Genomic DNA, 23,654 nt, shown 5'->3' on the forward strand with positions numbered 1-23,654 from the left:
ATATATTATTGACTAATAACTGATATTTCTGCCATACAATTTTTAATTCACAAAGCAATTTAGAAGATCATTTTAGGACACTGGTGCTGGGAAACGTATACCAGTGGAAGGAAAGGTATTGGAATACTATATAACTGAAACCTAATTATGAACAACTTTGTAAGGGTTTATCTCACAGTGATTCAATACAAAATCTTCAAAAAAAGAAGTATCCTTTATTTTCAAACTGTCCCTTAGCTCTCATTTCTTTTAAATTATTATTTTAGTTCCTGAGCATATGGACATAAAGGTAAACTGTTTAACATTTCCTATTGAAGTCATAAAAAAACACAGAAGAAAACATGAACAATATGTTTCATGGCATAAGCCTTGGAGAAGTGTTTGAACACTCTACTCCCCTGGCAAGGAAGACAGTCAATCAATCAACCAAGCAAACAAACAAATTCTACAAATCAAAAGGGATACATAAAACTAAAGTGTTCTTGGACCAGAAAGGTAATATAGTGGATTAGAGCCCAAGCTTTGCAAGAAGAATTGGATTTGAGTCCCACGCTGTGTGACTCACTAAGCACTATTGGAAATGACCCTAGCACAGAGCCAGGAGTAGTCCTTGAGCACTGCCAGTTGTAACCCCTATAAAAAACAAAAACTTAAAAAGTTTTTGTATACATAAAGCTTGCACCAAGACAGAAAGACACCTTACTGGAGAAGACATTTGCACATTATGCATCTGACAAAAAATTTATAATTATACTATGCAAATAACTCAAAAATTCAACCACAGAAAGAAAACTTGATGAAAAAGGAATAATCAGAGTAGTCACTTCTCCAAAGAAGACTTACAAATTTCCAACAGGTTTATGAAAATATATTTGTCACCTCTCTGTGAGAGTGCTACTATTCAAAAGACAAGAAATGAGTCTGGAAAGAGTATGGACAAAATAGAAGCCATCTACACTCTAGCGATTTAAATATTGGATCCCCTAAAAAATTAAAAATTTTACAATAAGTATTAGGTTATTAAACTTCTGTGTATTTATCCCCTCAAATACAAGAACTTTTATTTGAAGCACGCCCGGGCTTCTTGTCACTGTTTACGAAAGGCAGGAACTGGAAATGACCCATATACATCAGTTGGTGATTGACTAAAGTAGATATTATACACACACATACACATACAAGAATATTTTCAACTAAAAAGGATGAAATTCTGCCATTTGCAGGAACGTGAAAGAAACGAGATTATTGTGCTTAGTGAAGTAAACCATATGGAGAAACACCATATGGTTTTATTCATAGTGGTGTATAGAGAAAACAAACATAGTTGAATTAAGTAAAACAAAATAAACTCTTTGGACTATGAGACCAATTAGCAGTAGCCAACCAGAAGGGAAGGAGGAAGAAAAGTTTGTAAATTGTGATAGAGGGGGCAAATGTAAGCTGAAGGACAGAATTGGACTTTAAGTGTTGGACTTAGTGCATTATATACACATGCTGAGTTTTCATGATTCACACTTGAAACCTAATTCTATCCAATTAAAAACAATAATCATTAATACGGTTTCATGGTCAGTCATTTTAACTTTTGTTAATATCAATTTCAAAGAAGTATTCACTGTCAATACTATTCAATCTTCCAGAGGGTCAAAGAACTTCTTGACAAATTCTGTTTATTTATAATAATCATAGATGATAGCTATCTTGAATCTATGGATTTGAAAAATTGCTCTCACTATATTACCTTCCACCTCCAACCCTTTCCAAAGTTGGTATGCTACGGCAATTATCTACCTACATTTAGAAGTTGTGGACCCTTATTCATAATGATTTGTTCTGGTAGGTGTATAAAAGAAAGCTGGCAGGATTTTTAAACTGTGTGCCTGATAATGGACTAGGTGTATTATGTGTGTTGTCTCAATTACCTTCCACTTGCAAACGTGTCATTTTCTCCTTTTGACAGATGAGAACACTGAGAGTCAAATAAATACTCTAATTGCTTTTCGGTCACCCAAATAACTAGGAGTATGTCAATTGAAACTTTTCATGTGTTTGAAATGTTTTTCTGCTGAACCTGAATTTTGAAACTCCATACTTGGTCCTGAACTTTAGACATGCAGATAGACCTGCTCATGTTAAGTGTATTTCCTTCTGTGAAAGCAGAAGGGCTAATTGGATTGTTAGTTTCTGTTTTAAACTATGTTCAACTATAGCTTGAATATTTATGTTATAAAGCAATTATGCAAAAATTAGTTCTCCAGGATTACTCCTTTTGATGCCTTTCAAAGTGGATAATTGTGGCCATTTGCCTATTATGATGACATAATTCAAATCTAATACAACTCGGAGGGATTTTTTGAAGTTGCTAATTTCCGAACAGTTTGTGTACATGATTACCTTCATTCTGTAGACAAATTTATCTCTTAAGATTCTCACCTAGGATGATGACTCAAAACTCAGAAGCACATACTTTTGCAAAAGCCACGGGGAACATTTTTTAAAAGAGATAAATCAAAATTCATTTAAATGAGAAGTAGCCAGGACAAAATGCAGCAAAAGATTGGATAAGTGTGAAACTATTTGAATTTTTTCCCCTCGATAAGCTACAGAAAAGAAAGTTAAGGGTGAGAAAGAATTTCAATGTGTTTACACCTTGGAAACAGTTTGTCCTTGAAGACTTATGGGCCAGATTATGGGAATAAGCAAAGACTTATTCTAGGGATAAAGATTTATTCCTTATTCCCAAGGACCCACTAGAAACTGCTGGTTTAAAGCAAGACTATTCAAAGTGCCCACCATCCAGGAAAGAAAGAGTGTATATCAGAAAATGAAGTCAATACACCATTCCTCCAGGGGAAAAAGCCTCAAAATGAGAATATCACCTGTATCACCTGTCATCCCCATGGATTTGCTCAAGCAGGCACCAGTAACATCTACATTTGTCCCTGTCACATGCTAGTGTAGCCCAATGGCATCTGCTTGCTCGAGAACACAAAGAGCATCAAACCATTTGTTCAGGGTCTCGGACCATCTCATAGGTGGCGGCCAGGTGTTGTTTTGACGTCCAGTGGAATCCAGTTGGTAATGACTCTAGTCCAGCGATCATCTCCAAATCACATTACGTGTCCGGCCCATCTGATTTTCTATGCCTTGGCAAATGAGGCAGCGCCCCTGATGCTTGATCGTCGATGGAGGTCGGAACTCCAGATTCCTTCTCTCACTTGAATGAAAATTCAAGGAGGTGATGTAGTTGCCGACCGTATATCTTCACTCCCATTTCTTCCCATTCCTTGCATGATGTTCTTGAGGGTGACACTGAAGAGTTTTGGTGAAATGGTATCACCCTGCCAAACCCCTCTCTTTACGTCGATGATCACTTCCTTGTAGAATGGTGAGATTATGGTGGTGAATCCGTAACATAGCTCTCAGAGGATCCTGATGTACTGAATTTGAACGCCCTGTTTAGCTAGGGCTTTGGTGACCACTTCACTCAACAGAATCAAAGGCCTTCTTTAAATTGATGAAAGTTAGACAGAGTAGCATGTTGAACTCTCTTGAAACGTCAATGAGCTTGGTCACCATGTGAATATGGTCGATTGACTTATGAAAATAAGTCCCTTGAATTCTCTGTGGCACATGTGGTTCCCATCATGGTATAAATTTTCTTTCTTGTCATGACCTAATTTTGGTGGATGTCAGGTAGTTTATGGACCACAGTCTGAGTTGCATTGATCTACACCAAAGCAAGTCTTCTCAGCCTCTGCGCTACTGATATTTTGTTTACCAAATTCTTTGTTGTGTGGGATGTATCTGAATACACGACTGCAGACATTTCCTTTATTTACTATAAAGGCCATTATCAGCTTTCCTAGTAAACTTTTTTTCTGAGGGGGGTGGGGGAGGATATGGGTAACATATCCAGCAACTCTGATGCTCAGGGCTTATTCCTGGCTCTGCACTCAGGGATCACTCATGGCAGGGCTTAGGGGACCACATAGGGCTCTGGGTATTGAACCCTGGTCAGCCATGTTCAAGGTAAGCACCCTACCCACCATACTATTTTGTTTCTCCTCTAAACTGTCTACCACAAAGATCACAATAACAATTCTGAGATAGGCATGAAAAGAAAGAAAAGGGATGGAAGCCCAATTAGATGTAAAAGGGTTTGGCTTTACAGGGAAAGACCACTCACAACTCATCCCAAGGAATTTATATTCTTCTGAACATCTTATTCTCTTCCTTTTCTTCTTTCTTTTTTGGAAGGCTACAGGGCTCCATCCAGCGGCAACCCAGCTTTAGTCCTGGTCCGGTTCTCAGAGGTCACTTTTGGGGCCCTTCGTGGTGCCTGTAATTGAACTGGTGTCAGCTACATGCATGGCAAGAATATTGCCCCTGCACTCTCTCTCTTCAGTTCCCCGTTCCTTTTCGTTCAATGAACTGATATGGAGTTTGGGAATGATTGGATCATTCATAAATTCTTTTTTTTTTATTCCCCAAGTGCGTGATCCTGCCTCAATACCATCATAGCATCTGAAGGCCAATTTTTGAATAAATTGATAACTTTCAGGGATGATTGGGCTATTTGGTACTTGCTATATGAGTTTGTCATTAAAAGATTATTTTTGGAGGCATCGGAGTATACATATTCATTTTGATGGCTTCACAAAGCAATATACTTTATAATATTTTTTTTTCCTGCAAGGGCACTCAAGGTATCTCTGAATTCCAGAGCAGAGCCTGGAATAGTGATAATAGCCACACACAGGACCACAAGCTATATTTGCCATTATAAAAGTAGCAAATGAATTAAGCACTGAGATTGAAATAGCTATCAATTTTAAGTGCCTTTTAATAGCATCATTAATTATGTACTAAAATGTTAGAAAATATATGCCTGTCCAGCTGGTCTTTGAATTTAAAAGAAACATATTTTCTTTTTTTTCTGGCTGTTTATAAAAATAGCTATAATAACAATATAAAATATTATTTCCTTATATTTGGAAAAATCTCCTTTCCAGAATATTATTTCACACGCTTTTTCATTTCCTTTCATCCTTAGTTTTAGTATCTCTTCTGTTTGTGTAAACTGCATTCTTTGTACCGGGTTTTCTCATTCTTATAGAAGAAAAGATAGAGTTCACAGAAATATTTTAATATTTGCTCTTCTACAAACTCACACAACACACAGAAACAAATGCTGCCTTTTTCTATACTCAAAAAAGAAACATCCATATGTATATTTCTGAATTCTATGTGATAAGTCAGCCAGTCTAAATCATAGTGCAGTCTAAAAACAAAATAAGATAGCCTGACTTTGAAAAGTGTATCCAAAAATCTTTTGTTCATGTTGAGATAATAAAAAAAAGTCCTGTCTAAATCTGGAAAAATAATTTTAATTTTTTAAAATACAATTTGTTTATCTTTTGTCATTCTTAGGGCAAAATTCAGAGTTAGAGTTGTCATTAGCAATGTTGGAAAGTGGTGTATTATAGAGAATCAGAAATATTGATAGCATACCTAAATGTTGGGCTCTTCATAGGTGTCACTGTGTCTAGATTGGAATCACTGGTTTGCATTGAGTTACAGTGCAGGATATAGAAATTCTGCATCACAACAATCCGAAAACAGTACAACTTTCCACAGACTCACAGTTCAACCTGCTTCTTTCTTGAATACTGAATTGCGGTATAAAAGGCCTCCGAACTGATTGAAGTGTCTTGTCTGGAAACCACCAAAACAGCAAGCAAATTCACTGAACCTGCATAGTTCCAGGGGCGAGGCCATTTTCTGAAAATGTCACCTAAGTCATGACCGGCCTGGGTTTCCCTGCTCTGTATTCTCTCTATTTCCCTTCACTTGCCCTAACAATCCCTTTGAGTACCTTTTTCATTTTTCTTTAGTAAATCAAAAATGATTAGATTAGCAACACTAAAGGAAAAGAAATTTGGAGGGAAGCTTTGAAATATCCAGTGATTCCTTTGGATAATCAATGAGGTCAGCAATGGTTTCCGGCATTGTATACATTACAGATCTGCTTCCTGCTTAACATTAGTTGGGCTCATCTTTCTGAGTGAGACAGAGTCGATTGTGTTCCAGAACCTTCACACTGCCATGTGATGGGCCATAAACCGTCTCCTGGATCAGCAGCAGACTGGCGAGACTCTTTCTTGTCATAGGGCGACCTGACAGCAGCTAGGGCTGCTCCCCAGAGAGGCCACAGGAACTGGGGAGGGATTCTCAGTTCAGAAGAAAAGCTCTACCAAGTACATGATGATCCAAACCTAGGGAAAAACTACCCTTGGTTCCAATTTCCTCCACACTGTCTATTTGAAAACCAGCCCCCAGTTTGGCATACTGAAACATGACCCCAAAATGCTGCTTTCCATGCATAAGCATTGCATGCATTGCATAGGCTGTGTGTAGATGAGTGTTCTGGTTGCTCTACCATGAATGTATTTTAATAATTAGGAAAAATTCCCATTTTTTCCTCCCAAAGACAATTCAAAAGTAATTTTATCTGGATGTTAGATGCAACTTTGCATTTCTAAGTTCTCTGATAAAAACCTATACATTAGGAGCCCGGGCATTGGCCCAATGGTTAAACGCACTTGCCTTGCAAGAATAAGGCTTGATCCCTGGGGATGCCAAAGGACCACACGGGGTTCTGCTGTCCAAGACTGCCCAGCACTGCCACAAAATGAGTGATCTCTGGTGAAAAGTCAGTTGTGTGAGAGCATCACTGCAGTCTGGAATTTGACCTCCTGATGAACATGGTTTGCATGCCACAGTGACTTCAGGCCAGTGTGACACCAAAATGGGTGTGAGCATCATGTGTGTGACCTCTAGTCATCCCACCAAAATTGGAAATGGAGCAAGGGCGAAACACATATATTAACCTGTGATAGCATTTAGATCCAATAGTGACATTCTTTTTGAAGATGGGTAGGGTTTACCTAACATGTGTGTAGATGTTAGTATGATTAAGGCATGATCCAAGGGGATCAGGCTGATCACTTTAGTCAAGTCAGGGTAATAGTTAATTGACAAGTAGAACTTGCATTGTTTTCTGTCCGTGTAAGAGCTCCACTGGAGTTGCACGGCTCTCCACTGGCGTGGCTCAATGAGACCTGCCTATACTAATTCCTTCTTAACCCTCTCAGGCAGCTATTCTGATCTTTATGGCTCAGTTCTGTAGAGGGGGCTAAAATCAGTTAAGCTACATTCTTAGAGCCAACAAAAGAAATGTGTATGTGAGTACATGCACGTGTGTGCACATATGAATATGGTGAGGGGTAGAAGTACGTCAAAATATCAAAATCTCTGGCCCATTTCTCACAAATATTTCCTTCAATTAGAGAAAAAACTTATTAGGTTACAAAAGACAACATTTTTTAATCTAGTCTTTTAAGGGTCTCACATGGTACCTACAAAGCTAAATGATGTCTTACTATTTATAAATACTGTATCATAGCTGAGACATGTGGATTGCATTGCCTATGATTCAACTGGGTTCAAACTTCAGGATCTCATATGGTCCCCCAAGCATAATTTGGAATAATGCCTGAATGAAGAGCCAGTAGTAAGCCCTGAGCACTGCTAGGTGTGGTGCCAAATACCAAAAACAACAAACCAACAAAAAGAAAGAAAGAAATGCTGTATAATGCTGTATAATGCACATACAGCTGGAAGAGAGCCTCAGACAGAGCTTTCTTTTGGGGAGCTGAGTGAGGACATTACTGAGGAATACAAGTTTATTTGCATGGCTTGAGACAGAAAGATGGTAGGAGGAAGAAGGAAAGACATGGCTCTACCTCGCTTGTCTCAGGAAGTCTTTAGCAAAATGTAGCGTTCATGGCCATGTGATCTCTCTCTCTCTCTCTTTTTCTTTTTTGTCAAATCACTGTGAGATAGATCCTTACAGACATCTTATACTGTTCATAACAAACAATACAAAATAAATTATCTAGCATCTGCCTGTGGGGCAGGTTTGAGTGCCGGTGGGAAACTTTGAAATAACGGTGGTGGGAAGTGATGGTGGTGAGACTGGTGTTGAAATATTGAATGTAATCAATTATTGTGAACAACTTTATGAAAATAAAATTTAAAAATAAAAAATAATAAAAATAAAGGGATATGCATTTTATATTTTCTGTGCTCCTGGAAGAAAATTTATAAAAAATGTTCTTTCTAAGTACCAGTTTTTTTTTTATCTGTGATAGCTCTCTACAGTCAGTCTACTAAAAAGAGATGTATAGTTTAAAATCCTAACACTGTTGCATTTTTAAAGATGAAAAATGGTAACACATTTAGCATGTTGATGTGATTGCTGTAGTTTGTGAAAGCTGCATCCAAATGTCAGTCACTTTTGGATGACTTCAGTTAATATGATGACCGTGAGGTTAAAGAAAAAAAAGATAGATTTGTAATACTTTTTGGAAAACCAGTGCAAATTTTGATAACTGATTAAAGAAAAAATCTAGTACAGACATTCACAAACTGTTAGCCTACCACCTCCTTTTCAGGAAAATAAATTCCCCAGCAGACTCCTGGAAATCTACCTGCTGTAAGTGAACAATAGGTGATCCCCTCAGCCTACAACTTTACCCTGGCACTACTACCATCCTCTTGGATTGTTTTAGTTCACCCTGGGAGGCAGTATCACCCACTTAGTGGAGCCATAGTTTCAGCCTTGACCAATGTTTGAGTTTTTGTAAGCATAATTCCCTAGTATTTTCCTCTAATAAGGAGATGGGATGGTTAATTTTCTGTTTCACTTGATAAGGTCTAAGTAGCCAGTTAAGGGATTAAGACATTGCTCTGGATCTTCTGTGAGGGGATCTTTTGCATGAGATTAATGTTTGAATTGCTGGATTGTGAGTAAAGCAAAATACTTTTCATAGTGTGGGTCAGCCTTATCCCGTAAAGACCTGAAGAGAGGTAAAGCTAAATCTCCAGCAAGACAGAAGCCTGCCAGACAATAACCATCAGACTTAAACTGCAATGTCAGCTCTTTGCTGGTTCTCCAGCTTTCCACTCATTCTTCCCGATTTTAGACTTGGCAGATTCCATAATTGTGCTAGCCAATTTCTTAGAATAAACCACTCTCTATGGACACACATATCCTATTAGCCCTTTTTTGCTAAATAATCCTAACTGATTGAAAAGATCACATTAATCCCATTTTCCTGAATCAGCAGGACTGTAACTAAAATGCACATAACTGTTCAAAAGTACAAATTATCCTAAATAAAGATAAAAGAACACTGTATCTTCTAGGATATGTATATATAGTATGTTTTAAAGATCTCAACAAACCAGTAACACAGGTGATTTTTTGGTAACACTATAGATGGAGAAGGTTTTATAGATTAGATAACATATTAAGGTGTTAGTACTTGCTAATAACAGATCTGAGAGTCAGACAGATATATTAAACATGAAAATCTATGTTCTTAATGTTTTAACCCATTGAGCTTTTTTTGATAGTTTATTTTTATTTAAAACTTAACAAATGGTAATGGGAGCAGTATTTACCCAATCCTTATTGCAGTAATCCAGATATTGTTCTAAAAATTCCATGTATATAATAATCCTACTTTACAGATGGAAGAGACATAAATTACATAGGATAAATCTTACATGCTGACTTAGGGTCTTATCATTCCCTGAGAAATGGGTCTGTTTTCTAAAGGAAGAATAGAGGCTCTTTATTTTCATCTGAGGCAACTAAGAGGTTCGCTATGTTTTATTATGTTTTAAGGAAAATTAATATTTTGGGGCTTTTTTGGGCTTTTTTTTTGGGGGGGGGTCAAGCCTGGCGATGCACAGGGGCTACTCCTGGCTTTGCACTCAGGACTTACCCCTGGAGGTGCTCAGGGGACCATATGGGATGCTGGGAACTGAACCCGGGTCAGCCGCATGCAAGGCAAATGCCCTACCCACTGTGCTATCGCTCCAGCCCCGGAAAATTGATATTTTTAATGCATATTTGAAAAATTATCAATAACATGACATTTATGATCAAAAATCCATACATTTGTTCATAAATTATTTTGCTATGCATTTGCTTAAATATTTGTCCTTTTAATTTCTTATTGTTGTTTTGGTTTTGGTGGGGGTCATACCTCAAGGCTTACTCCTGGCTCTGTGATTAGGAATCATTCCTGGCAGGGCTGAGGAGATCATATACAATACCAGAGATGAAACCTGAGCTATGCTGGCCGCATGCAAAGCAAGCACCCTACCCACTGTACTGTCTCTTCCTGTGCATATAATATGGCCTGGAGTGATAGCACAGTGGGCAGGGTGTTTACCTTGCACACGGCCAACCCAGGTTTGATTCCTCTGTCTCTCTCGGAGAGCCCGGCAAGCTACTGAGAGTATCCTGCATGCACGGCAGAGCTTGGGAAGCTAACCATGGCGTATTCTATATGCCAAAAATAGTAACAAGAAGTCTCACAATGGGACGTTACTGGTGCTCTAGCAAATCAATGAACAACAGGATGACAGTGCAACGGTTGTATATATGTGTGTGTGTGTATATATATATTATATGTAGCACTGTAGCACTGTTGTCCCGTTGTTCATCGATTTGCTCGAGTAGGCACCAGTAATGTCCCTATTGTGAGACTTGTTACTGTTTTTGGCATATAGAATACGCCATGGGTAGCTTGCCAGGCTCTGCCGTTGGGGCAGGATACTCTTGGTAGCTTGCCGGGCTCTCCTAGAGGAACAGAGGAATCCAACCCAGGTCGGCCGTGTGCAAGGCAAACACCTTATCCACTGTGCTATCACTCCACACAACAAAAAAATTCTGTCATAAATATATTTTAAGAGGTAACCTTTAATGAATATAATTATACATTTTTGTTTCAATTTCCAAGAATTTTGACTGCCCCCATGAAGTATTTTATAAATACTTTAGTGTAAAGGAGCTTTGATGTTAGAGAGCTATCAAGTGATGTGGGGTCTGGGGGTGGGGGTTGGTTGGCATACTGCACATGAAGAGACAATGAGAAGTCAAACATCTGGGAGCCAAGTGCTCAATCCTGACCCACTGACTGGTAAGACAGTGTGCGCTTATCATGATACTGATTAAAGGATGCCCAGAATGGGACAAAATACTTTGCAAAGACTCTGAGTCCCAAACACCTCCACTTGCAGGAGATTCTCATCAACCAAGTTCTCAGGTGCCGGCCAGGATCTGTGGACACTGGGAAAGGTGGCCCAAAGAAGTCAGCCCCATTGATTCTCTACCAGTACCTCCCAGTCAGGAGTGCTCCTGGGCAAGAACTGGGCTCTGAACTTCCTGCGGAATGTCTGCGGCACTGACACAGCCAGCGAGGACAGCCGTGTGGCCCGGCCAGGGAAGCCGTGTGCTGGTCTCCCTGCTCAGCAGTTTGGCTCTGAGGACAGGCACAGGCAGCAGAGTCAGTCGTGCAGGAGATCATGTCCAGACTTCAACCAGAAGCAACCTCGTTCCTGGGACATGTGGGGAGTGGGTACAGTACCTTGCATGCAAGGCAAGGGAAGGGTCTAAGAAGAGAATGAAAGTGGCTTTTCGGGTGCTTCGTCAGTGTATGTGTCCTGGTCCCTCCTGCGTCTTCCCTAGGTTCACTGCAGGGTTTGGAGATGCCTCAGAGGCACAACCCTAACCTACATGAATAACGCCTTCTCCAGGCCGCCATCCCCAACAGGCTGGTGGGAGATGAATGGCAGACAGGGCCACAGATCAGGTCTCTCAAAAGAAGCCATGCTCCAATTTAACCATCCCCATTTCCCTTGTCTCCTCTGGGGGGGGGCTCTAGGACCCAGGCAGGAGGGAGGGTGGGAGAAAAAGGGCTCCAATGCCCTGCCCAACAATGAAGGGACGCACTTAGATGGCTCACTCTACCAGGGGACCCTATACACTGGGAATCAGTATGTGTGCCTTTCAGGCCTCATGGCTGAGAAGTTTTTTGGCTCAAGGCTTTTAAAGCTCACACCAAGTTACTGGGAAACTTGAGAGAAACTTTAGCAGGAACCTGAATTCCAGGCAGAGAGAAGCCTGAGGGGTGGGGCTTCCAGATCTCAGGGATGTGGGGTTCCTCCAGCTCCCAACACACATCAGGGAGGCCAGCCCCGCCAGGGTCAGAGGCTCCTGCACGGAGCAGCAGGTCCAAGGTCACCAAGAGGCCAGCCATAATCCTTCCACTCTATCTTCATCCAACAATGAACATGCATAGATTGTCACTCATGTTTTAGTCCAAATGCTTGAGGAAATCTAAATATTAACCATCACCTTGGGATAAGGCAGAAGTCCATAAGAAAATGCTTTTCTGTGGCCGCCTGCGCGCGCGCGCACAGACACACACACACACACACACACACACACACACACACACACACACATACATTCAAACCCTGTTAAGTTTTTGCTTTACATGCTTTTAACTACATCATAAACACCCATGTTCTAGCGATTCCAACAAACACCGATACAGACATCATGTGAAAATATTGCTTGGTAAACCTAACATTAACCTTTAGACTTTATTTCATGTCATCACGATCACGATCATAAAATCCCATTAATCATCGATTTCTCGAGCGGGCTCAGTAACCTTTCCATTTGTCCTAGGAACCACCAGAACCTAGCTACAGCCATTTCATGTCATAGTACTTCTAAAGCACTCTTTTCTGGGGCTGGAGTGATAGCACAGTGGGTAGGCCATTTTTCTTGCACGCGGCCTACTCAGGTTCGATTCCCAGCATCCCATATGGTCCCCTGAGCCAGGAGTAATTCCTGAGTCAGAAGTAACCTCTGTGCATCTGCATTGCCAGGTTTGACCCAAAAAGCAAAACAAACAAACAAACAAAAACCAAAAACCCAAAACCAAAAAACCCAAAACCAAAAAATCACTTTTTTCTCTAGCCTCTCAGGTCAGCTAATGCTTTGGTTTTCCTCCTGACCTTTAAAGATGGAGCTTCCCAAGATCTCAGGCACAGATTCTGCGAAAGAAAATTTCAGGGCATTCTTCTAAGTCTTAAACACTTAAATGGGGATATTTAATAATTCACCAAGGCAGACTTTGTCCTGAAGACAAACCCCAACAGCCTATTCAACATATCATTCACTCAGAAGCCTTATTGTCATGCCACCACGTGAACATTAGCAAAAGAAATTACCTTCCCACCCTGCTTCTCCAGAGGAGCAGAGATTCCTTTTGTCATGGCTTTAAACTGTTGCTTTCATCCCTGTTCCTCTTTCTTCCCTCTTGCTGAGATTCATTTCCACAGGTGTGCTCACCCATGTCACACTGCAGCCTAGCTCAGAGTCCTTGCCTGCTCCCCATCTCACCCAGATGAAAAAGACAACTCCTCAGAAGTGTTTGTGGACCTGAAAGAGATCTGAGCATGCTTTTCTTTGGCCTTTGTCCACCTCTAGATGTGGTGTTTTCTGTGCTGTTTAAGAAACCCACAGAAAACTTTCACTGAAGTATTTCAATTTACCTAGAATGCTTTCCTCGATAAGGGCTCGCAACCTCACTGGCCTTAGATTTGGGGTCCAATGTCTACCGGTTTCTGATTATTCATTTTAAAATTCCACCACATTCCAAAGGGGAAGTGACAGAATGGTCTCCCTTTTATGTGGGACTTAAAGATACACAGCAAGGCAGCAACAAATATCCAAAGGTGACTTAATGGGGGTGGGGGTGGGCTGGAGGGGAGTAGGGGAAAATGACACAGTGACACACACAATGAGGTGCAAGGGAAGGGAGAGTCACAGGTGGACTGGCAATGGGTGGTACCAGAATTATAAATTCACAAGAAGCCATTGACAATTCTATCATAAGCCAAAGAAAAATAACTAAATAAGATAAAATTCCACTCCATTCTCTCTGGGAAACTCCCTACTTTTTTTTATTGAAAAACTCCAAAATTTCACAGAATCAAATTTTATGTTGTTTGTTTGTTAGTTTCAATTTCCTCTGGATAGCAACACAGGGAGGGTGAAAATTTTGGTCTGTTTCCCCACCTCACTGTGTCTCCTCTACATAGAAGGGTGCCTGGAATACAGTGGGAATGTTGTATTTGTCGAACATTCAATGATTATTAGAAATATTGAACACATTTAGGTTATACCGTAAGCATAGACTTTTCTATTGTACTTTTGTGTAGTAACAGTTGAAGAAAATTCGATTTTCCATAAAGTTTAGGATAATAAATTTATATTATAAGGACAGCTTAATGATTTTCATCAAAGAAATATTTAAAATGGATTTATTGCGAACATCCAAATTCCAAATGAAAACACTTTTTCCTAGAGGCAAACGAACAATCCTTCTCAAACTCAAATCAGATTTTGTAAGTTTAGAATCAAAGCAGCATGGCATGGTTGAGTGATTTCAAGTTATTGAGTGGTTAAAAATAGTGTGACATTTCCATATCTACTCTAAAGGTATATATGTACGGTTTTTGTTGCTAGTCAAAATATCATTTGATATTCCCTGGTATCCGATCACATATAAGACAATGGATTTTAGTATTGTCTTCTGGTGATTTACAACATTTTACTAACATGAAACTCTGATGAAAAGACTTATGTGGGGGAAAAAAATCTGACTTCCTCATAATAAATCAGTAGATGCAATCAAAACATAAGCACATTTTGAGGCTGTTGTTAATGTTTTTGCCAAATTGCTTTCTGAAAACATTCCTCTAATTTCCACTCTTGACAGTGAATTAAAATGCTCCTTCCCTTTAAACTTCGCCAACAACAAACAGGCATTATCTTAGGAAGGCAATTATCCACCAAATTTGTGGCTTATAATGTGTCTACTAAAGTCATTTATGTTCTCTAATTATTGGTGAAGTTTAATGCTTTTCATATGTTTATTAGTTATTTAAAATTTTCTTTTGTGACCTGCCAGCTTTTCTTTTACCTCTTAATGTTCTGCTCTTTCTCTCTCTCTTTTCTTATTATGGAAATCTTCTTTAATGACAAGTGTAATAGGGCTTTGCTTTGTATGTGGTGTAATTTTTTCTGGTCTTTATAACTGAAAAAATGTTTTCCCCCTTAAATGGGATACACACCTCAATCAGCTTCATTATGATTTTTTGGTCAATCTTTCCATTTTCTTTTCAATTTTTTTGATTACCCTGCTCTTTTTTTTTGAAACATTTAATTCCATAATTGGGTCTGTCTAAACTCCCCACTTTCTTTCAGTTATTTTAACGAGGCATGTGGGACTGGCCCATGTAGGATGATCCTTTTCCTGTGCTGACTTCTGACCGCATGGGCAGTTCAGAGAACGAACACATTTCAAATCAGAAATCAAACCAGCTCAATAAAGCCCCCAAACAACTGAAAACAAACCCAAAGCTCACGGGTCTGACTCACCCATCTGCTTGTTTTACTCCCAGACAAAATACAGCCTTATCTATTTCTCCAAAGACCCCTTTGTGTTGGGCTGGAGTGGTAGCACCGAGGTAGGGTGTTTGCCTTTCACTCGGCCAACCCGTGTTTGATTCCTCCACCCCTCTTGGAGAGCTCAGCACGCTACCCAGAGTATTGAGCCCGCGTGCCAGAGCCTGGCAAGCTACCCGTGTCATATTGGATATGCCAAACATAGTAACAATAAGTCTCACAATGAGTGACGTTACTGGCGCCTGCTCAAACAAATCAATGAGCAACGGGATGACAGTGACAGTGACCCCTTTGTTAAGTGCTTATTATGATCATGGATAATCATGGACCATGAATCATCGAAAGGGTGCACATGAAGACCTGTTTTTGAAAGCAGTTTGCTGAGCCAGAAGAACCGTGGGCTTTTTTAAAATTTTTATTTTATTGATTTATTATTAATAATAATAAACCTATCATCAATAATAGGTTTCTTATTGATTCACAGCTTCATTCTGTTTCAAAGCACTGTGTTGAATTTCATTATTAAGTACATTTTTTACTCTTTTTTAAAATTATTTATTTTTAATTAGTGAATCAACGTGAGGGTACAGTTACAGTTTTATACATTTTTGTGCTCGTGTTTTCCCCCTACAAAGTTCAAGAACCCATCCCTTCACCAGTGCCCATTCCCTACCACCAGTAAACCCAGCATCTCTCCCGCCCTCCCCAGTCCCGTCTCCCCCCACCCCACACTGCCACTATGGCAGGGTATTCCCTTTTGATCTCTCTCTCTGATTAGGTGTTGTGAGAACCGTGGGCTTTTGGGTTGGTGTTACTATGTGGCATTGTTGGGCAACTTCTCTTTGATTCTTCCCATTGTTCTTTGTTATCTTCCCCTTCTCAGTATGGTGCCAATCAATCACTGTGTGGATTCAGCACTGTGAATGAGCAGAGGTGGGAGAGGCATCAATGGGATGGAAGGGGGCAAGGACGCGGACTCTCACCACCTTCTTTGATTAGGACCCTGTCTAGGACAAGACCATGCCTGATCATAGAGACTGCCAACATAAGTCACATGAAGGCAGAATGGACACATGATGGAAGCAAAAAGAAGACAGAAACATCCTATTTAAAGGAATGTCTTTAAGAAAAGTTCAGCTGGGGGATGAGCAATAGCACAGCGGATAGGGTGTTTGCCTTGCATGCGGCCGACCCGGGTTCGATTCCCAGCATCCCATATGGTCCCCTGAGCACCGCCAGGAGTAATTTTTCAGTGCATGAGCCAGGAGTATCCCCTGTGCAATGCTGGATGTGACCCAAAAAGCAAAAAAAAAAAAAAAAAAAAAAAAGTTCAGCAATTTTCCTCACAATTAGAGTGGAGGTCAGATCCTCAAGGCATACTCAGGAACAGAACAGTTCATAAATTCTACCGCAGAATAAAGAGGTAACAGGTTTAAAAGAGAGCTAACTTTGAGGAACAGAAATCTGAAGATTTTCCAAAGGAATTACGCCTGTTTCATGTTTTCAGTAGAAACCATAAAATTATGGTTTTCTTAGTTAGACACAACCTTAGAAATTTATTCAGCACATATCTGACTTCTTACTGTTTCTGTAAGTACCACTCAGCTTACTGCCTTTTGTCTAGAGTAGTGCATTAACCACTATAATAGGATTTCTGCTGCTTCTTGTCAGTTCAGTATCCTTAACACCTCTACTTAGAATGTTGCAGTGACTATTTTAATCAAAGTTAAAGAATATGAAAACTTCAACAACCTAGCTAGCCCCTGGTTGTATTGCTTTCCTTATTTCTCAACTCCTCTAACACTTGCTCAATATGTACCCACCACTCTGATCTCTTTGCTCTTCTCAGAAGAACATCATACATGTTCTGACCACAGGGTCTTTGCACTAGCAGGATTTTCTGCTTGAAAGGATTTTTGCAAAATTCTCTTTTATTTCATCATGCATTTGCTATTTTATGGCCTTATCATTAAATCCCACTTGACTTAAAATCAGTAATTGTGAATTCCACATCTGCTTTCTCTTCTCTAACATACACATATCTATCTATCTATCTATCTATCTATCTATCTATCTATCTACCTATCTATCTATCTATCTATCTATCATCTATCTATCTATTTTTTTTTGAGGGAGGAGTAGCTTGGCAATACTCAGGGATCACTCTTGGTCTGTACTCAGGAATCATTCTTGGAAGTGCAGGAGGGTGCTGGGGATTGAATGGGGTCAACTGCATCAAGGAAAACACTCCAACCACTACACTGTCATCTCCAGTTCTCTTCTTTCTTTAATTTTCAAATCCTTACCACTTCTTTTTATACACTGTTTAGGGTATACTTATCAGGAGTGTTGTTTATTGCAAAAATTCTACCTGATCCTCCTCTAGTACAAAGGCTCAGGGGCCTTTGTTTTGTGCATTGCTATATCTCAAGAGCAGAAAACAGTGTTTTGCACTTTGTAAGCCCTTAATAAATGTTAACTAAATGAACCACTGTAGTCTGAGTATCGTGAAATAATTTATATGCCTCTCTTTTATTGGAATGTAAGATATTGTTAGCTTCCTTAGTAATTTTCCATGCAATTTATGTATCATTGCTAAAATTCTTTAATATTGCATCACTCTCCTCAGAGAGCCTATCTCTCCAATTTTTGTCATACATTCCTCCCTGTTTTTAGCCCCAGAAAAAGGATAAAAAAGAGTCCATTTAAATTCCTATCTACTTCTTAAGTACTGTCTTGCACAGAGCAAGAAACCAGCAGCTTTGTGTCCCTGGATTCACTCCAAAGGCCACACTACATCACTACAAGGTCCTATGTCACACTGGACATGCTCGGAGACAGAGGTAATACAACCTGGAGTAGAGGCAACATCTTCAAAAGCTCAGCTGTACTTTGAGAGATTATGATTGATATAGCACTATAGCACTGTCATCCCATTGTTCATCTATTTGCTCACGCAGGCACCAGTAACGTCTCCATTATGAGACTTGTTGTTACTGTTTTTGGCATATCGAATACGCTACGGGTAGCTTGCCAGGCTCTGCCGTGGGGGTGGGATACTCTCAGTAGTTTTCCGGGCTCTCCAAGAGGGAATAAGGAATCGAACCCAGGTCAGCCATGTGCAAGGCAAATGCCCTACCCGCTGTGCTATCGCTCCAATCCTTAAAGGTAAAAACAATATTTTTATGTTTGGCATGAAATGCTTTAGAATAGCTCTTCATTCAGACCTCCTGGGGAACAGTAAACACAGCATCAAATTTCCCAAGTTCAATTTGGGTTCATGACCCTTTCTGCAGCTAGAGCCCACTGACTGGGAGATTATTCATCTGACAATGTTAATCACAAATGCTAGACTTGTTCCTCCTTCTACTGTCATAAATAACTAGAATCTCTTAGTGATTTCAGGACTCAACAATAGCAAAGATCAAGATATTTTTATTCTTTGAATCAAAGCCAATTGTGGAAGGCAGAAGGAGTTCCATAAACCAGTCTCCAACCCGAGAAACAGATTATGAGTCCCGAAAACATGACTGGAGATCAAGTGTGGGATAGCCTGGAACTCAGTCGTGCACTGTTAGCACTGTTGTCCCATTGTTCATCAATTTGCTCAAGCGGGCACCAGTAATGTCCCCATTGTGAGACTTGTTGTTACTGTTTTTGGCATATCGAATACGCCACGGGTAGCTTGCCAGACTCTGCCATGTGGGCAGGATACTCTTGGTAGCTTGCTGGGCTCTCTGAGAGGGACAGAGGAATCAAACCTGGGCCAGCTGCATGCAAGGCAAACGCCCTACCAGCTGTGCTATAGCTCCAGTCTGAGACTTAGTCATAGTAGTGGTGAATCAGGTTGTGAGCCAGGGACAAAAGAGTAGAAGGAAAGTAACTCAGGATACCAGCCAACAGCTTCATGGGATTAGAAGTGAGGTGCAAGGTATGCAGAAATGAGAGAACTTCAACAGCAAATCAAGGTAAGGAATCTTGGAATAGTTTTGAGGTAGCAGCTGAATCTGGGCTTTTCTTTTCTAACTCTAATCCTTCTAAGAACAAAAGTAGTCTGGAGCTGTTTTGCTTACTGTGTCTTAGCACTCTAGCCAGAATCTGAAAACAACCAGAGTGCCCTGGAACGGACAACTGGATAAAGAAATTATGGCACAGCTGCATAATGGAATACTATGCAGTCACAAAGTAAAACAAAGTCATTAAATTTGCTTATAAGTGGATGAACATAGAGAGCATCATGCTGTGTGAAATGAGTAGAAGGAGAGGGCAGACATAGAATGACTGCACTCATATGTGGGATAAAACAAAAGAAAAGCATCATATGAGACTAGTAATCTGTTACTGTCATCCCGTGGCTCACCGATTTGCTCAAGCGGGTACCAGTAATGTCTCCATTTTGATACTTGTTTGTTACTGTTTTTGGTATGTTGAATACTCCACGGGTAGCTTGCCAGGCTCTGCTGTGCGGGCCAGATACTCTCAATAGCTTGCCAGGCTCTCCGAGAGGGGCAGAGGAATCAAACCCGGGTCGGCCTCGTGCAAGGCAAATACCCTACCGCTGTGCTATTGCTCCAGCCCGACTAATAGTCATGGACAGTAAAAACAAAGGGCCAGGAGGACTGGTCCATTGTTCAGAAGCTTGCAACAAGTAGAGGGGGATAATTAAGAAAGAGGAGGGACCAGGATGACAATGATAATTGGAAATGATTACTCTGGACAAGAACTGAGTGCTGAAAGTAGGTAAAGGGATATAACAGATAAGCTGTCAGCACTTGTATTGCAAACCATAATGCACAGAAGGAAAAAGAAAGAGAAAGAGAGAAAGAAGAAAAGTGCCTGCCACTAGAGGCAGGGTGGGCATAGATGGGGAATGTGGGTGGTGTTGGCAAGGAAACTGGGAACATGGGTGGTGGGAAATAATCACTGGTGAAGGAATGGATTTTGGAACATCCTATCACTGAAACACAATCATGAACAACTTTGGAATTGTGTATCTCATGGTGATTCAATTAAAAAAATTTTTTTTAAAATAAATATGCTGAAACCCCTTTTGGAAGAAAGTTTCCACCAGTAAGGTCTATCTAGCTCCCACTTGTCAAAGACTAAACTCAAAACAAAGATAATTACACACAAATATTAATTTTATAACCTGGAAGATGTTGAAATGTTTGAATGCTGAACAGGAAGTAGCTATGTATTAAATGTTCAAGGATATAATTACAAAGATGAACAGACAACAAAAAACTTTCAGGAACACAAAGACTTTTTTTTTAAGGGAGACTAAGCGAAAATACAATTGCTGACAACAGCAAACATTTTATACACAGATAAAATAACATGATGGAAATGGCTGAAAGGAAATTAACGAAAGAAATAAATACGCAGAGAAGAGATAAGGAGAGGCAAATAATTAAAGAAAGATTAAAAGACTTGGAGAGGATAGAATGAGAATGTGTTACCTGCATCTAATTTAAGGTGCAAAGGAAAATAATTAAAAGGAGAGAAAACATATTTTAAAAGATAATGACTGTGATTCTTCAAGAAAAGGATGTGCTTACAGATTAGGGAAGCAAGATGCATTTTAAATAGAGCAAGTAGGAGAAAAATCCCACACTTAGATACAGAGCAGTAAAACTGTAATATGCCAAAGCCAAAAGAAAGATTTAAAAATAAACAGAGTAAAGTAACAAATCATATGTAAATATAAAAACAAAGGATAACTGGGATAAAATAATCTTTTTAAAAGTTTTAAAAAATTTTTGCCATATGCTGCAATGCTCAACCATTACTCTTGACTTTTGACAGAGAAATCACTTCAGGTGGTGCTTGGGGGACCGTTGGGATGACCCAGCAAAGCAAGTGCCTCAACCACTGTTACAGCTACGGTCCTAAAATAATCTTCTTAACAGAAACTTTACAAGTCAGAAATTGGTGAAATAATATTATTAAAATATTGACTAAAAATGTATGTCAGACTAGAATATATCTCTGATCTTTCAAATATAATGATTATAAAATTCTATGGAAAAAGGAAATCGGACGGAATATGTCACTTAGGAATCTGTTCTACATTTGCATGCACTATCAAATGGAAAATGACCCCGGAAAGACAATTATGCAAAGAAAATGGTGAATAAAATCTATAGTCAAATAATTCAAGATCTTCACGAAAGAATGAAGAAGAGGAATTAAACATATTAGAGCTGAAATATTGTACAATCACAACATGTAAATTGAGTAGTGATTAAAGATAAAGATTTCTCAAGCATTTGTTTTCCTTGACATTAGGGTCAAAATAGCTTCTTTTTTTTTTTTTCTTTTGGTGGAGGAGGGGCTCTTGGAATCCACTTCAGGGTTTTCAGATTCTGGACTTAAGAGTGAGTTCTGGGTGTTAAGGGGACCATAGACAACCTCATCAAATGAATAAATTTTACTTAACACAAAGATACCAAAATTCCAAAATATATTTATATCAAATAAGATAGCCTGAAAATAATGAGGAAAATGTGATACTTCAAGCCTACTTGAAGAAGTAGGCTTCTATATTACTAAGATAAGAGATAATCTTTGGAGAGATAAGGACAGAATACACAACAGTGAAAGTTACCTACTTTTAAAATATGGATAAATTAGTACAGAAAGAATAATATTGAATACTGATTCAAGACAGAATATAGTTCTAATAGTTTTATGACTATTATAAACCCTTCCTGCCAAATAAAACATCTGACCAACATATCAGTGAGTTTGATCATTTTCAAGGGTAAAAGAGTTCGAATTTCATAATTCACCATTACAAATTCATGATAGATATTAATTTTATCTCAACATTCAAAACTAAAGAGATGAAATAAATACACTAAAAATCAATTAAATCTTTTTTCTTTTTAGTTTTTGTGCCACAACTGACAGTGCTCAAGACTTGTTCCAGGCTCAGTGCTCAGGGACTAATCCTTGCAGGCTTGGGTGACAATATGGGGTGCTGAGGATTGAACGCAGGTCAGAGGCATGCCTAGAAAGTGACTTACCCACTGTCTATACTATCTCTCAAGACCCAACTAAAAATCAACTTTAATCATTAGAAAACATGCATGTTTTTTATATCAAAACATTTAAAATGCAAACCTAAAAGTGCATACATAAAATGAACATAAGAGCTTGTATCAAGAAGATAAATATGGATTAATTTTAAAATTTTATGATTTTTAGGTAATCAATTGAAAGACTAAAAAATCATATAAGTATCTCCAAATAGTTACGAAGAACATAAAATTAAATTTGATACTTATTCCTAATTAAAAATAAGACTACAATAGAAATCAATTAACTTAACTTGGTAATGATTACAAACATGACTCTACATGGAAATTATAAATATGTCTTGACATTATAAGTATGCTTTAAAAATGTAGGAGAACGGTCCAGGAGATAGTATACACACAGTCCTCAAGGATCATGAGGTGAAGTATTGGAGACCTCCTTGCCACTCCAGTGTGGACCTGGATACTCCCCAGCACCACCCAGGAAGACTCAGTATCCCCAGCATCACAGAGGCTGCAGCAGCATTGATTGCATCCTTCGCCCTTACATTAAACATCTGGACTGAGTTGTTTGAGAATTGGGAAACCCTCTTCAAACCCCTCAAAAATAACCAAAGAAAAACTTAAGAAAAGACAAAGAGACATACTTTTACACCTGTTTCTTTTTACTTTTTTTTTTGCTTTTGCTTTTTGGGTCACACACACCTGGCGATGCCCAGGGGTTACTCCTGGCTCTACACTCAGGAATTACTCCTGGCCATGTTCAGAGGACCATATGGGATGCTGGGAATCGAACCCAGGTTGGCTGCATACCAGGCAAATGCCCTAGCTGCTGTGCTATCACTCCAGCCCCAGCTCTGTTTCTTTGAACATAACAGTATATTTTAATCAGCATAATAAAATAATAATGCATGGAAATCTGAAAAGAGAAAATGGAAGTCTTTGAAAACTTAATTAAAACAAAAGCTAAACAAATGATTAAAAAGATAAGACCAGACTTGCATGAAAGTTAACCACACAAAGTCCACTGCACCTATTAAGCATTTGCAAAGATACTCTTTAAAAGAAAGACACCAAGAGCAGATTTAGGAATAAAACCTAGCACAATTTGTGTGGGGCCTCTGCACAGAAAGGTCAATTGTTATAGAAGCATAGTAAAAGCGATGCCATATATGGAGAGGCGACACAACATAGGTTAAGATGATGTG

General features: G+C 39.3%; 1 protein-coding gene across 5 annotated transcripts in view; it reads right to left on the reverse strand.

Moving 5' to 3' along the window:
• Positions 1-23,654, reverse strand: part of GALNTL6 (polypeptide N-acetylgalactosaminyltransferase like 6) — a 1,098,691-nt gene that overhangs the window by 325,767 nt on the left and 749,270 nt on the right. The gene's annotated exons all lie outside the window — the stretch shown is intronic.

The sequence above is a fragment of the Sorex araneus genome, chromosome 1 (genome assembly GCF_027595985.1).
Source record: "Sorex araneus isolate mSorAra2 chromosome 1, mSorAra2.pri, whole genome shotgun sequence".
Lineage (NCBI taxonomy): Eukaryota > Metazoa > Chordata > Mammalia > Eulipotyphla > Soricidae > Sorex > Sorex araneus.